Raw genomic sequence first — 15,203 nt, 5'->3', positions numbered from 1 at the left:
ATAAAGAGGCAAGGTTTCTCACTGCATGAACTATATAAAGCTTATTTTATAGGGGTAGATGTTTCAATCTTGAGGGAAAAAAAGTTGATTTTCCTATATCATTTAACCTAGTCTCTGGTCATATAGTTAATGGGGGATCAATTTGGGCCTATTCTCTAGAGTCACGTTTGTCTAGTGCTTTTAACATGGGCAACAAGATTTCAAACTTTATACAGTATTTAAAAGGAAGTGAATGTAGCAAGACTAAAATTGGAGAAATATGCTTGTGCTTTCTGGTTTATTAGCCTTGCAGCTGAGTTCTGAACTAACTGAAACCTATTGATCAACTTGTCTAGCAGCCCTGCTGAGAATGGTACCATAGTCCAGCTGAGACACAATAAAAGAGTGCATTAGCTTTTCTGAACTGTGTTTGAGATACACAGTAACACCTTTACAATGTTTCTCTTAAAGCAGGAGTTAAATTTAACTATTACTTTGAAGATGAGTTCAAAGATGAACTCAGAATAAAAACAACACACCTAGATAACATAAAACTCCTTCAGGTGTCAGACATCATTCATCAAAGTCATTCCTAATAAAAGATCCAGTTCCAAGCTATTTTTTGGAGGCAGTTTTAAGTACGTTGGTTTTAACTGAGTTCAACCACTGAAAGCATTTTCTTTGGCTGTATTTTGGTGTATATTAAACTAATCCTCAAACTTCATCTCATTCTGCTAACATTATCATTAGTATCTGGTGCAGGACATTTGATGGCTAATCAGCAGTGACTGGATCAAATTTTACTTTTAAAATATGAGTTTTTTAAGTATCCTCTGCAGTATTCTCCTCATGGTGCAGTCTCTAAGCTTGAAAGGTTAAAACCCGCTGAAAGACTAGATATTTAGTGAGTATCAGATACAGACTTTATACATCCAGTACAAAAATATAAGCAATACAGTCAATGTTTTTGACAGATATAAATCAAGAGAGTTTTCAGATTTCAAGGGCAAGCTATATGCTTGTTTGTATTTAATACACAGTGTGTGGTTTGGTGCATATTTTTATGACACCTCAATTTGTCACTATACAATGACAAACTAACGTAAAACATGGGTAAGGTGTTCTTACATTAGAGATAAATAATTAATATTGCCTGACATAAACATTACGCCATGTTACTACAACTTTAACACTAATGCTTATAAGTGAATTTTGTGTCAGGAATGATTGCAAAGTGGAACAGAGATTAAATTGTAATTTCACATGAATCAAAGACAAAAAAGATGCCTTCTGATTTACATTCCAAACTCCTTCATGCCTGTGCATGTTCAGATGAAATATGTAGACACACATTATAATGGTGGTCTCTGATGTAAAATCTAGATCCAGATGTAGGTTCTGTCCTGTACCATCTAACCAAGCTAGGGATTTTTTCTGCCTGTTTTAATTAAGCAGTGATAAACTCAAATTTCTAAATTCAAGTATATGTTTTTAATGTAATTGATTTTTTTCCCTGCAGGAGAGAAACTTGAGCCTAATGTTTATATGGCTAGTGCTTTTTATGTTTATTTACTAGAATAAATGTTATTGCAAAACTCAAGGGTTTTGCCCACTTCTTGATTTTGAATCTGGAACCAAACATAGTATTTTAGGGTGACCAAACCAATCATTCCACCTGAGCTGAGCTGAGAAACATTCTCACAGTATTTGTAAGGTTAGGAAAGATGGAGTGGGAAAGAAATACTTGTGTGTTCTGTATATCTGCCCAGTACTAGGCACCAGTTAGTATCACATGCTGCCTACTAAAGGTCTATTTCACTGTAATGCAAGAGACTGCAATTGTGGCAGTCACTTTATTTAACAGGCTACTTTTCTCTATTTTTAGTTAGAAAGGTCACAGTTAGCAGATCTGATTTTTGTAAAAGCACAAAATAAAGAAAATGTTGATGCGTCCATTAAGATTGCCTTTTTTTCTCTAAGAGATAAAGAGTATTGCAATACAATGGTTTAACTATTAAACAGTTCTGACAATTAATTTAAATTATTCACTTTCCAAATATCCTTTACAGTCCTAAAAAATAAATAAAGACAGAAAAAAGTGGTGCAATGTTTCACCTGCTGCCCATGCTCACAACAAACTTATTCAGTTTAGCAGGTGTTAGAAAAAACTATCAAGCTGCTTCATCACAGTGCTGTTATCTTCTACCCTTAAGTCTAATCCAAACATAATTGAACCAGAACAAATAGCCAGCAGTCAAAATTTAGAAATGAATAAAGCACTACTAAGGGTAGTAAATGGATGATTTAATGTTGAATCTTTTTTTTCTCCCTTCCTTTTTTGCTGTCATCCTTTTCTCTGTACTGCGCCATTTCTGTATTAGGTAGTCCTTCTCCCTATGCTTCTTAATGTCATAACAAAGAACATATGCCATGTGAAGTTCATCCCAGGTTTGACTGGGAAATAAAGATATAGATCTGTTTCCTCCCTCTTTTCCCTACTCCTCTGTATTGCAAAACATCAAACTTTCATACACCTTCTGCACTCTGAAAATAAACAAACCTATTAACTTACAGTAGGAGGGGCCACACTAGGGTTTCTCAGCATGGGAATGAAATTTCTAACAAGTCTGCTTGTGAGGTCAGGCTTCCACCAAATAAATTCATCAATAAATAGTGATTTCTTTATTAAAAATAGCCAGATATAGTTCAATAAATAATTGCATGCAACTCACAGAAAGGTCAGATACACATTCAGCAGTGGAAGGGAGTGACTATAGCCTCCTCTATCTTTGCATTTCAGAGATGATGGAGTAGTGGCTACAAGAGCATACCTGTGCCCCTCAGAGGATACCAGCCTTTAGGATGTTTTATAGAGTGCCTCCATGTGGTATGGATAGGCTGCCTTCAGCACGCTGACATGAGTAAGGAAGGCATGCACACCACCACCTTTGGGAAAGGTATACACTGGTGTTATCAGAGCTTTGAGATTTCCTCGGGAATTTTGGCTGGTGCTCCTGTTGGCTCTGGAAGGCTGTAAACTTACTCCCCACAGTGTAGTGCTCAAATAAGCACTAGATTGCATTTCTCTTACACAAGGAAACTGGTAATGTGATGCTAGGCTCACAGCATCAAAGGTTGTGTCCAAGTATGAACACCAATGGCTCCCTCCCTTTCAGAACTGCTTCTAGCTTGGAAGCCTATAAATGGTATTACTGAGACTAAAAGCACACTTTTCTGCACTGTTACAGAGTTAGAATATTGAATAATACGATAGTTACAAAACACAACTGGAAAAGCAATTAGATTATAAAACGGAGAAGAAAGTACAGTATCCCATTTTTAATTCCTGCCTATATATGTTTGTTTTCTATGAGCAAATATAAGCATACATATAATTTGTATTATTTTCTTTAATTTATCCAGTATTTTGACCATTTAGAAAAACTAGCTTTCAAGACTGCAACCTTGCATGCCAAGAGTGAGCTTATAGCAATTTTTAAGCTGAGTTATCACCCCTTGAAGAATGGCATTATAATGAAAGTGCTGACACAACCTTTACTAAAGCAATGCTGCTCTAATAAAATTTGTAAGGTGCAATCAAGTCTCTGGGATGTCTCAGGCAGTGTCATGTCTTGATGTATTTCTTGGTACCACAACGGATCAAGAGAGTGGCAATTCAGATGATTATATTATTGTAATAGCTTATCAAAGCAATGCTGGAAAGATCACTGAAGTGGTTTAATTCTGATCACCTTGTTGTTCTTTTAATAAATACAAGACCAAGTAATTCTTGTAGAAAAGAAAAGATAGGTAAAGAATTATACTGGAGAATGGTGATCCTTGCAGACTAAAATTATCTTTACATCTCATTCCTACCAAAATGTGGCACTGCCTAAAACATTACAAAGAGATCAAATGACCAGTAGGTTCTTTTAAAAATAATATTCAAAAACACATGTAACACTGAACTTCAACTGAAAAGTGAGTACTATTAAGTATAGCATAAAAATGTTAATCATACAGTGATAGTCTATCCTCTCAAATATTTCATTCAGTATTGTTCAGTTCTTTCCAGAAAAATAAGCAAAGAATACCCTACTGGAAGTATGAAAAATATGAAATGGGAGGGCATACGATAAGTCTGGTTTTTGAAGAAACCTTATTAAGAGTTGCAGACTGATCATTTATTATATATTTTGAATTAAAGAGAAATAAATACAAAATGAGCATCTTCCCATTTGCTGTTCAAAATAGGAAATGTCAGAAAACAAATGAAAAGTGAATGAGATGAAATGGTAGAGAAATGACCAATGGGAGCTGACCAATATCCAATGAGGAGATGACCAATAACACGTTAGGTTCCTGATGGACACTACTTTGTAGAAATTCAAATATATATTCAATTGGAAACCTTATTCATGAATAAGAAGGCATAAACATTAGAATGCCACAAATTTCACATGGTAAAAGAAAAGGTGTCTCTACTGTGACTCGGCCCATGTAGATTAAGAACTGCCAATTTTACCATGTAAGTTAAAAGCACTAAAAGATATAAAACTTGAAAAGTCGTTGAATGAAAGGGTAACCAGACAAGATTAGAAGTCAGCATACCTCAGGAATGTAATGTTTATATATATATAAAATGCAATGAGCTCTATTCAAAGTCCTTTGACCTCACTGAAGGTAGGTGCAGAATAACTTCTGAAGTGTATCCTACTGGGTATCAAACAGATTTAGAGAATTTCTGCAATTCTCCTTCTTCTGAACACATCTAGCATTGGTTAATGCTGAAGATCTGGTAAGCCTACAGCTAACTATCATGTCATACCACACTGTATGTACACACCACATAGCTGGATATATCACACCACATTTTTTTAGTATTATGTATAGGTGTCTGCAATTTTATACTTAAATCAATGCCCAAACATTAGTTAGAACAACTGCAACATGGCTTAAGACAAAGGGTCCATCTAGACCAATATTCTGATCCAGAAAGGACAACATTCACACAAAACTCATACTGTCCTAGTTGGTCAGCTCTGAATACACAACCTTACAGGCATGACTCTGTCACGGACACTCAGGCTAAATAATCTGAGGACACTGCTGAGCTTCATATAATACCCTGAAAGGTCAACAGTCTTCAGCCTTTATCTTCTTCATAATATAGTTTTTTTACTCTTAAAACCTGTCTTCACAAACCAGCTGCTGCATTTTCTGAAATACTTTGTCTGTCACATATTTTGCAGTTTTATATAAGTATATATCTTTTAATCTAGTGTGTTATGTTGCATGTTTTAGATGTGATGTGGCAGTGTCTGCCTCATAAAGCTGCCAAGTATCAAATAATTGTCATGTAATTTATGATCCAAATCAGCGTATTTCCATTCTTCGTTGCACAAACCTTATCATATTCCTAACCATAAAGTAAATCCTGAGGGAAAAACAAAAACAGAACTGCACAAAAAAAAATTGTATGTAACTAGCATGGTTATTTTTTTTCCTTTGATAAATCAATTTCTAAAGATGTTGAAAGCCATGATGCTAGGAAATTACAAACATTACATGCCTAGAAGGTAGGAAGAAAATAAGAATGACAATTGTAGAGAAATAATAAATGAACAAGCATAAAAATATGTTCAACTTTCAAAAGAAAAATAAGATCCATTGCGTGAAGCAGGCCAGATGAATGTTACTGATGGCTAGTATAATATAAATGTTATGGGTTGTTAGTTTTTTGCCATGCACAGAGAAGGTACAATGAAAGTATGAATATTTTTTTCATGCAGAAACACTGACAGTACTCTATTTTCATAAATCACATATTTATAATGGTATTTGATTTTTTTTTAATACTCATCTATTCTTGGGTATGAATATATGCACAGTGCTATGTAACAGAAGACAAAATTTGAGGAGTGAAGTTTTGAGAGACTAGTCCTATCCTAAAGAGAAACAATGTGACAATTAGCTTTCTAAAAGGAGCCAAAACATTCCAGAATTTATATATTTTTTTAGCACAGTCAATATTTCAGAAATCCCTAAGACTGAATCTCAATGTGGTTGCTGAGCTGAATAGAATTTCACTTACCAAAATGAAATCAGAGAACTGGTAGAAGTGGAGGTAGAAGATCTGAGCTTTGCCAATTGGTATTCTATCTTTAGTCACTGCCTCACAAAACTTTTGTTTTTTCAAAGTTTAAAGAGAGGTTAAAGTGACTTTTCTCAATTAATAATTTATTTCAAGAGGTAGCTAAGGTTTCACTTACAGCTAAAGCTCAACAAGCACAGGAGATTTATGTTTTTGAAGAAACAATGTTCAGGAAAAAGAGTTGTTCTCATTCATCATCTCATTGAACCTTTAAGTCCACATTTGGGAGACACACTTACTTTTCTTTCATAGAGCAGTTTTGTCCTTGGGCTTCTGCAGTCTCTGGGGACATGTCAACATCACGAGACACAGACAGACAAAAGGTGCCAGTCACCTCCAATTCTGAAATCATATAGAGATTCCGTTTACATGTATTATGCACTGGTTGTAAGGCCCTTTTCAGGGACTGGTGCTTGGAAACAGTCATGCCCTAACAGCTTCTAGACTTATTCTAGAATGACTCACACCCCTTCACCTCAGAGTTTTAATAGATCTAGCTTGCAAGCATATCACCAGGTAGACATCCAGTGAGAGGTGACTGGCCTTGCATGATTTGCATGGCAGTTCACACTCTTTTCTGTAAGATAGGTAGCATAGATTCCACTCATATTCTGAAGAATAGTTGAAATTGTCACAGTAAGAAGAACATCGAGAGGGCGCAACATCCCTTTCCACAGGGAGAGATGATAGGGACTTGGCAGACCAGAGCAAGGACTGCAGATGGAAGCAGCCAAATTGTGTGACCTGTTTCAGGGAAAGGTACTACACTGCCACATAGTTTTAATTTTTTCTGTAACATGCCCTCCTGTCCTGTGTAAAGAACACCTTGGACACAGAAGTCTTGGAGACAAGCTGTCATTTGAGACTCAGCAGTGTGGAGTAAGCTAAATTATGCCACAGTCTGAGAGGCTGCTGATCAGAGAGTTCATGTCTTCTGGGACTCAAAGTCTTGGGAGTTGAAAAAAGTTTATATCCCACTATCTCATAGGAGTGTTTCTGAGTCAGTTTTCTCAATCTCCCCCAGTGCTTTGTACAGAAAAGGCCAACTTGTTCTGACAGGTCAAACACAGACAGAGTTACATCAGTTTAACAACACTTATTTGACAATCAGTTTATATGGCTTGAATATACAGAATTAGGGAATGTTTAGTATTATGCATTTGTGAAAATTTTACTGCAAACATTGAGAGATTCAACTTACCCCTCCTCACTTTATGTGTGCATTTGTTTCCTATAAGATATTGGCATTGAGGTCACCACTGATGGTATTTTTAGGTGAGTAGCTACCTATCTGTGCTGATGATGACATCTGGCAGAAGAATTATCTATCAGTGGACATGGGAAGCTGTACACAAAAAATCATTTGTGTCTTGGATGAGGTGAGACATTCCTGATCTATGCCTCTACACATAGCAGCTCAACTGCAGTCTTATTTCTGAATGTCAGTCATTGAGATGCACTTGTCTAGCCTGTTTCATATTCCTTTAGAAAGCATGAAAAAACAAACAGTAATACAGTGGCCTACTGAGCTGTGTACTTCACTTCTGGAGTTCCAGACTGAGCTGGCACTTGAAGTAGCTTGACCCCTTTTTCTGCTCATTTAGCAAATACTCTCTTCACCACTAGTTACATAGTGAAGCAGCAATTTTCCAAAAGAGGTGCTTACATTTTAAGTGTTTTTAGCTCTTCTTGCATGTGTGGAAAAATCTCTCTATAGTCTCTGTTGAACTAATATTTAGTAACCCCAAGTTCTCAGAGACCCTGACATGCGCAAGCAGAGAGGAAAGGTCCTATCAAGAAAGAGCCGCTCATAAGAGCTTTCCATTCTTTTCCTTTCTACCCTCTTCGACAAAATGACTAAAACTTTCACACTGCATTAGAGTTAGCATTTGTTCTGTTCATAGAGATGGACCAGAGGAATTATACCAGAGGAAATCTGTACCAGGCTGTCTGTTAGAAAGCTCTTGACTTTCTCTGGCATGGTAGAGGTGAACTATGCAGAATAGTTAAATGTCAGTGTAGAGCTTCTAATGCTTTTTTTGTGAGTCTGTCATTCTCTGTATCCGCTCTGACAGTCTCCCAGGTCTCAGGTATTCATGGGTGAAGCTGACCAATACTCAGTGAATTAGTCATTTCACCATCTGAGTTACAGTTAAAATAAAAATGAAAAAAAAAGGAGGAAATCATAGTTAAAGGTTTATGTGAGAAAAATGGACTGATTGTTTCTACTACTGTGATTTGAGAGAATGAAGTGTATACAGCTTCCATGCAGAAGAGGAAAACTAGTAATTATCCCTTGTGAATGGATGCAGTCTTATATATAAAAAGTCAATGGAATGATTCAGATATAAACTGAAAGAGACTTTTCTGTAGTGGCTGTGTGTCATTAACTGGTATGTACAAATAAATAAGATAATTGGTGTATGTGTGGCTACATATCAGTATTTTTTCCCTAAACACAAAAAACCTTTGATGAAAATTTCTTCCTTAATAGAAAAATATATATGCAATATATTAGAGACCAACAGACATTTAAGCAGTGTAAATTCTGAATAAAATGCATTGCTGCATTAACAGTGGGAAAACAATAGGTATGAATAAAAAAATAGATATGATATAGAAAATAAATATAAGCAGAGCTTAATAATTATCTCTTCAGTATACTACTCCGGACTCTTTTCAGGCAGCAGTTTGGCTGTCTCTGTGTTTGTTTTCAGTCTCCTTCCCCAACAACTTCTGCTGGCCCACTGAAACCAAATCTGAGAGAGGGATTTAGGTATCCAAAGATGCTAACTTCTTACTCTTTTCTTCCAAAGCACAGTGTAGGAATTTCTTCTTATTCTCTTGACCGGTATGTCCAATAGCACAACTCTTGTTTGTTAGTAGGGAATTGTAGATCATGTCCTTTTAAAACAGTCATGTGGGCAGCAGAAGGGTGTCGTCTTGCTTGTCCTAGGCTGAAGGGCACCTAGTTCAAGTGGAAGCCTCCTGGAAGAGCTTGCTGGATCAGAAGAGTGCAGACATACTGCCTAGCTTTAGACTAACAGAAAGGAGGCGGTTTTCCGAAAGACCCAGTTGTGACTGAAGAATGGTTGCTGCAAAGCAGGAAGTCAAGTTACCGGACTGTGAAAAATAGTGGAGCAAAGGAGCTCAAGGACACGGTGGGAAGCAGAAAAATGTTTTTCAAACCCTTTCTGCCTTATCACAGGCTTTAAGTTTTCCATATTTAAAAAAGTTTCTTGTTCAGGCTGTGTTCAGATAAAACCTAACTTAGAGCTCAAAACTCCTTTTAATGTCTTCTGTGTGCTCTAAGAAAGGGACAGAAGGGCCACTTCAGTAGTCTGTCTGAGATCAGGCCCCAACACAGCCAATCAGTCAGCATGCATGTAACTAAATCAGCCTGCTTTTTGCAAAGTTGGTAGAGGATAAATACAGGAGAGAAATGAAGGGACTAGGAGCATTGTAGGAGAGCAGCAAAATAGTGGGGATAAGGACCTGGGAGAGACTGAAGTTATTTGGTCTTCATCATGACTAAGTTGTCCAGCTCTAGAAACTAGCCGTTTACTGATCCAAATTATACGACTAGATGATTACTTAAGATGCCTTCTTTGATGTAGGAAGCGACATATTTCACAGGCTGCTTGTAGGTAGGCTCCTTTCAAAAAGGACTCAGAAAACAAAGAAGATTCACTCAAACATTCAGAAGTTCCTGTTCTTACTTCAGAGTGAAGGAAATGTGAGTGTCCTAGACCTGTATCATGTGATCCCAGCAGTGTCCCTGGAAGCTGCAATCAACAGCTCTTTCCAAAATACCCTTAAACTGTCTCCTGTTGTTAACTTCAGAATGTCTGTGAGATGATACCTCTTCAGGGGACATTTTGGGCTAAAGTAAAATACAGCACTATTCTTCTGATAAATAGAGGGCTTCATACTTGAGAGTGAATGAGGCAAAAGAGACTGTAGTTAGCATTCATGACTCTTATGCTACCAAGACTTCAGATAACAAAGAAGTCCCAGGAGACCCTGTACCCAACCTTTGGAAATCAAAACTGGTAACTAATATCCTTTAATACTGAACCTGTGGACTGAAGTTCTTTCATTTGGATTATGTTTTCTGGGGCGCTGAAAAAAGGGTACAATCCTTTCTTCTCCCCGCTACAGAACCACAGTTTTAATTCAAAGGAGAAAACAGTGAAAGAACATTCCTTCAAAAAAATTTTGAAAATATGTATGGCCATTGTTTTTATTTCTAAAGTGAAACAGAGATGTCTTTGGTTCACTTTCAACTCTTAGGCAATATATACTCTTAAGATTTTTCTGTACTTGTAACCAATCAATTGGAAATCCACATGAAAAATAGCTTGAGAGCTGCACAAGTTCTTTGATGTATTTCATATTTCTGTGCCTAATATCCTAGCAGACTTTGTCAACTAAGTCCTGATAGAGCTGAAAAAGAACAACTGACAGAACATCTGGCAAACTGTAATATGCAACATATCAGCCAGTCACACTCACAGAAGATAGATAAGTTGTAAATAAGTATGTTAATTATATTTTTTTCCAGAACTGTGTTCATTTCTGCTCTGGGCCTATGAGAGCTATCAACAGAAAGGGAATAACATCTCGGTAAAGTATTAAGAAGAGAAATCACACGGCCTGAAGTAAACTTAACTATTAGGTCTAGTAGAGAAGTATGGTTAGATGTACATGCACGAGTCTGCTTTGCAATTCACAAACAAATTTCATTCTAAGTAGAAGTGCTTCAGAGGAATAATAGTCAGTGCATCTCTGTAGGCTATTCTCAGTGCCTTTGACAAGGTGGCAAGACTGATAACAATTCACCTCACCTTGAAGAAAGTTCCCTTCCTGTAATTCCCTTTCAGGCATCTCAAGGGAACTGCTGAGCTCCTATTTGAAGGTGTGTCCAGAGGCAGTTCTTTTGGAGAAAAAATATGAGGTTTTCAGAGCAGATATAATGGCAACACTTGAGTACCTTATGAATACTTTTTTTGAGATAAGATGGAAAATACAGTTACGATAAGATCCGTGGACATTTCTTTCAAGTTCTGATTGTAACCTGATGATCATATAAAAGTACATGCTTGTCTTCTGGAATCTGATGGAATGCTTGTCACATTTTACTTCAGCAACATTCTTTTACTTATGCTAGAATCTGAAACTTTGAGTTACATTTTGTTCCTAATCAACACAATCAATTTGCAGTACTTTTACAATTTAAATTCTGCCTTTAACTGCCCTTTAATTGCCAGACAATTCTTCCTACCAAGACACAAGCTTTGACATACCTTATTTCCAACAGCAAGCACTTTGTTCGTTCAGTCTCATGAGCTGACATTGTCCTTAGGTCCTTACCTTTATCTTCAGTTCACCTAACTCATATCTTTCAATCTATGGACACCAGCCTTGACTCTTGGAATTGCTCATAAATTCCAGGGCTTAGATTACTGATCAAGTTACTGCATCTTAACATTAGCTGAGCTGTAGTAACTGCTCATTTGTAAACATTTAGTCTGCAGCAGTGTAAGTTAATGCATTTATGTAACTCTAGCTATAACACTAACATTGCTTAGCCTGCTTTCATTGCATGCAAAAGTAAATCACTTTACTCCACATTTTCGGTGGACTAAGACTGCACATAAGACTGCATGGTCATATTGAGCTGATCCACAATGAATTGTTACGCATATTAACTGGATCAGGACTTTGTGCTTTATTATTAATTTATTTGAATTGAGTACCTGATTATATTAAGCATCTCATTTGAACTATAATTTATCTATCTTCTGGACTGCAGTACCTCATTCTGCCCCACAGGCAAACCAACTTAAATCAGCTAGACTGCTAAGTTAAGTAAGCTACTACCCAGTGTAGGAGGGGAGCAACATTTTAAGTTGACATTTTAAGTGAGTCCCCAAGAACTCACTGCCATTTGCATTGTAATGAGTGCAAAAGAGATCAAACTTCATTAGGTTAGGTGTCTGTCTTTGGCTTGTCAGAAAGAGATCTAAAGCATTTACCATAAAAATTGAAAACAGGATTTTTAGCGACATGAGTACAAAAATTTCTGTTTTAATAATGGTACCATTTTATGAATGGTAGTTCACGCTTGATAAGATCTGTGACCTTCTGTTGTCTGTTGCAGTTCTTTCCTTACAGCTACCCAAAGGTACAGACCTATTTGTTAACCTCCATATCTGTCTCTGCCAAATATTGCCTAAATAAAAGAAAAACTTTTTTTTAACTCTTCCCTTTGTTCTACCACAATTAGCATTATTAGCCTTCTTATTGTGCTATGCTAAATCAGCTGTCTGACATACATAATGCTTCTGACAGGAATACAGTGCTGCTGTTAAACCACGAAACTATACATTAACCATTTAACATATGGTTTCAAGGTATTATTTTGATCATATGAATTGGTGGTGAAAATATTGAAGAAAAAGGCAAAACTGGCAAATGAGGAAAAAGAAGCTTTTTACGAGCTTTCAACATACACCTCATTTAGGCATCTCAGCTTAAAGGAAAGAAGTTGCTTTCCACCAGACTACGCATACAACTATATACAACAAGCATATACATGGTAAAAGTCAGAAAGGTCGATCTTGAGTCTACAGCCCCACAGTTTCAAATCCTAAAGGTGGAATTTAACATTTTCATTTACCAAGGGCATTAAATTAGCCAATCTATACTTTTTCACCTCTTTGGAAGTGGAACATTGAAAGAACTTTGCATCAGTAAGCCACTGGAGATCTGCTACTTAAATCTCCCTCTGATCTCTCATCTCCCTTATCTCAAGAGTATTAAAAAAGACCAAAATGTGACACATAGGTACATCCAAAATGCTTATAACCATCCATAGCTATTCTCTTCCTTTTTAGAAGGAAAGTCTCTAATGTTACTTACACATAAGGAGTGTCAACCCTGTGATATGGCAAAAAATGCAAGGTAAGGCATTTTCCCTCTTGCCTCTGAATTTCTGGAAAGTAGATTCAGCTCCACTTTCTGGCTAAAGTTACTACTGAACAGGCTAACTAAAGTACCACTGAACACACTCACACTCCCATTTAAAAAAAAATGATATTTAATGATATTTTCAATGTAGCATGTCTCCTAATTCCAGTTCAAGTTGAAAGTTATCTAATAGGCCACTGTTTAGCAGGATTCACTGCATCAATCCTGGCCTATAGACATATTTCATACATTCATTTCTTTAACTACAGATCTCAAGTTGCATAACTGTATTTGCAGGGGGAGGAAAAACTCTTAGTGTTAATTAAATTTGCCACTTCTACAGATTGTTAATTAACTTGTGATCCACTTTGCAAATATCTGATGGCATTAGTTGATTTCCAAAAATAAAAAAACACATTAAGCATTATGGGACTAGAAAGATGCATAAAATGTCTGGCTTTACACAAATTGTCCACTGCCATCTTTTAATCAGAAGTATATATGTGAAATATATTGTCTGGAAAATCAATACAACCATGTTATTATCCTAAATGGTCATGAGGTGTCATTATCATTGTTATCTGGAAATAAGGTGAGAATTAGTCTTACACGTCTTACAGAAGCACTTGTTTAAGACATAATTTCTCTTTTGAAATACTTTGGGTAGGATCCTGTCTCAGGCAAAATTTTTTAATTTTGCAATTTCCCAGACTCTGTCTGGACAGGTATTTCTGGGACTGGATTCAGAAAGGCTAAAAATGGTTAACACTATAGAGGAAAGAAGCAATGGCACAAACAGAAGAGAAGAAAAAATCAAGAACATTTACATGCTATAGTTACAATTATTACCTTGATTTGTAAAGACTGTGTAGAAAAACTGAATATAAAAAGGTGAAAAAGAATTTAAATCTCCTAGTGCTGAATGCAGAAGAATTCAATTGATTTCAGTGTCTTAAAGCACCTCTGCAACTTGAGGCCATGTTTCCAAATGAAGAATCTGTCTTAAGAACTTAACTTGGGCAAAAGCTGCCACTAGCAGCTTATCCACTGAATCCATTGCAACAAAGATTGGCCTCTGTTTTACAACCATAAATCACTCCCTGATTTTGAGAGCAACTTTTTTCCACTAGGATTTCAGGTTTCGTTCACAGTTTTCCCTTATGATCCCTTTGCCCAGAGTCCAAGAGGACAGAGATGCTATGGAGTCTTCATGGCTGTACTTAACTGTGGAATAGTTGAGTGATATAAACCATCACCAGACATCCCTTGGTACTCACTCAGGTCTTTTTGATCAGATATTTCTAAAGAGGCATAAGTAATCGCAAAGTTGCTTTCTCCATGCCCTTTTCTTCACAAGTGTGCCTAGATGACCTTTGGCAGGAGTTAGGAGGATGATCCAAGAAGCTGAACAGTTCCGACTGGTGACGATAGTGACTGTTCACTAACTTTTTTCCTACAGGAGAGGTCAAATATTTAACCCCCAAGCATTTTATTTATTAGTGCTTTCTCCTAATTATTCAGTATTTATAGAAAAGTCTAGTGTGGCATGATCCAAAAGATCTAATGCTAGAAGAGAAGTAGAAAAGCACAAAGGGTTATTTACCACAGATAAAAAATGCCAGATGCACCTTATTTCCTACCTTGTGAACCTTGTGAATCTGGGGAAGAAAAAGTATGTAGAGCAAAAACATGTCAGAACAGTGGCTGAATCACTGGCTTTTCTTTCATAAATTGCAGAACCCTCATTCCACAGAAAGTCTTACATAAAGGACCACAGGGGATCATTTGGGGTGCTTGTCTTCTCACCGTCCAGTATTCTTCCCTTGGTGCTAGTGTCAGAAAAGCAGCATATTTCAAGACCTGGCTGTTGTTCTGAAACACATTCTGAAAGGTTGAATCTTTTTCCAATACATGACTGCTAGCTGACCATGCATGCTAACCCTCAGTAAAAGTTGTATTGCGAAGGATCTTATACTTCTTATTCACCCTTCAGGATGCTGCTATCTCAGCTGAAAAAGTTTATCCAAGCTGCAAAAGTGTGTGATACTCTCAGATTTTAGTTATCAACTTTATCAAAATGCCATGTCACACTACTTTT

This window comes from Apteryx mantelli, chromosome 1 (genome assembly GCF_036417845.1).
Source record: "Apteryx mantelli isolate bAptMan1 chromosome 1, bAptMan1.hap1, whole genome shotgun sequence".
Lineage (NCBI taxonomy): Eukaryota > Metazoa > Chordata > Aves > Apterygiformes > Apterygidae > Apteryx > Apteryx mantelli.
This window is presented reverse-complemented; position numbering follows the sequence as displayed.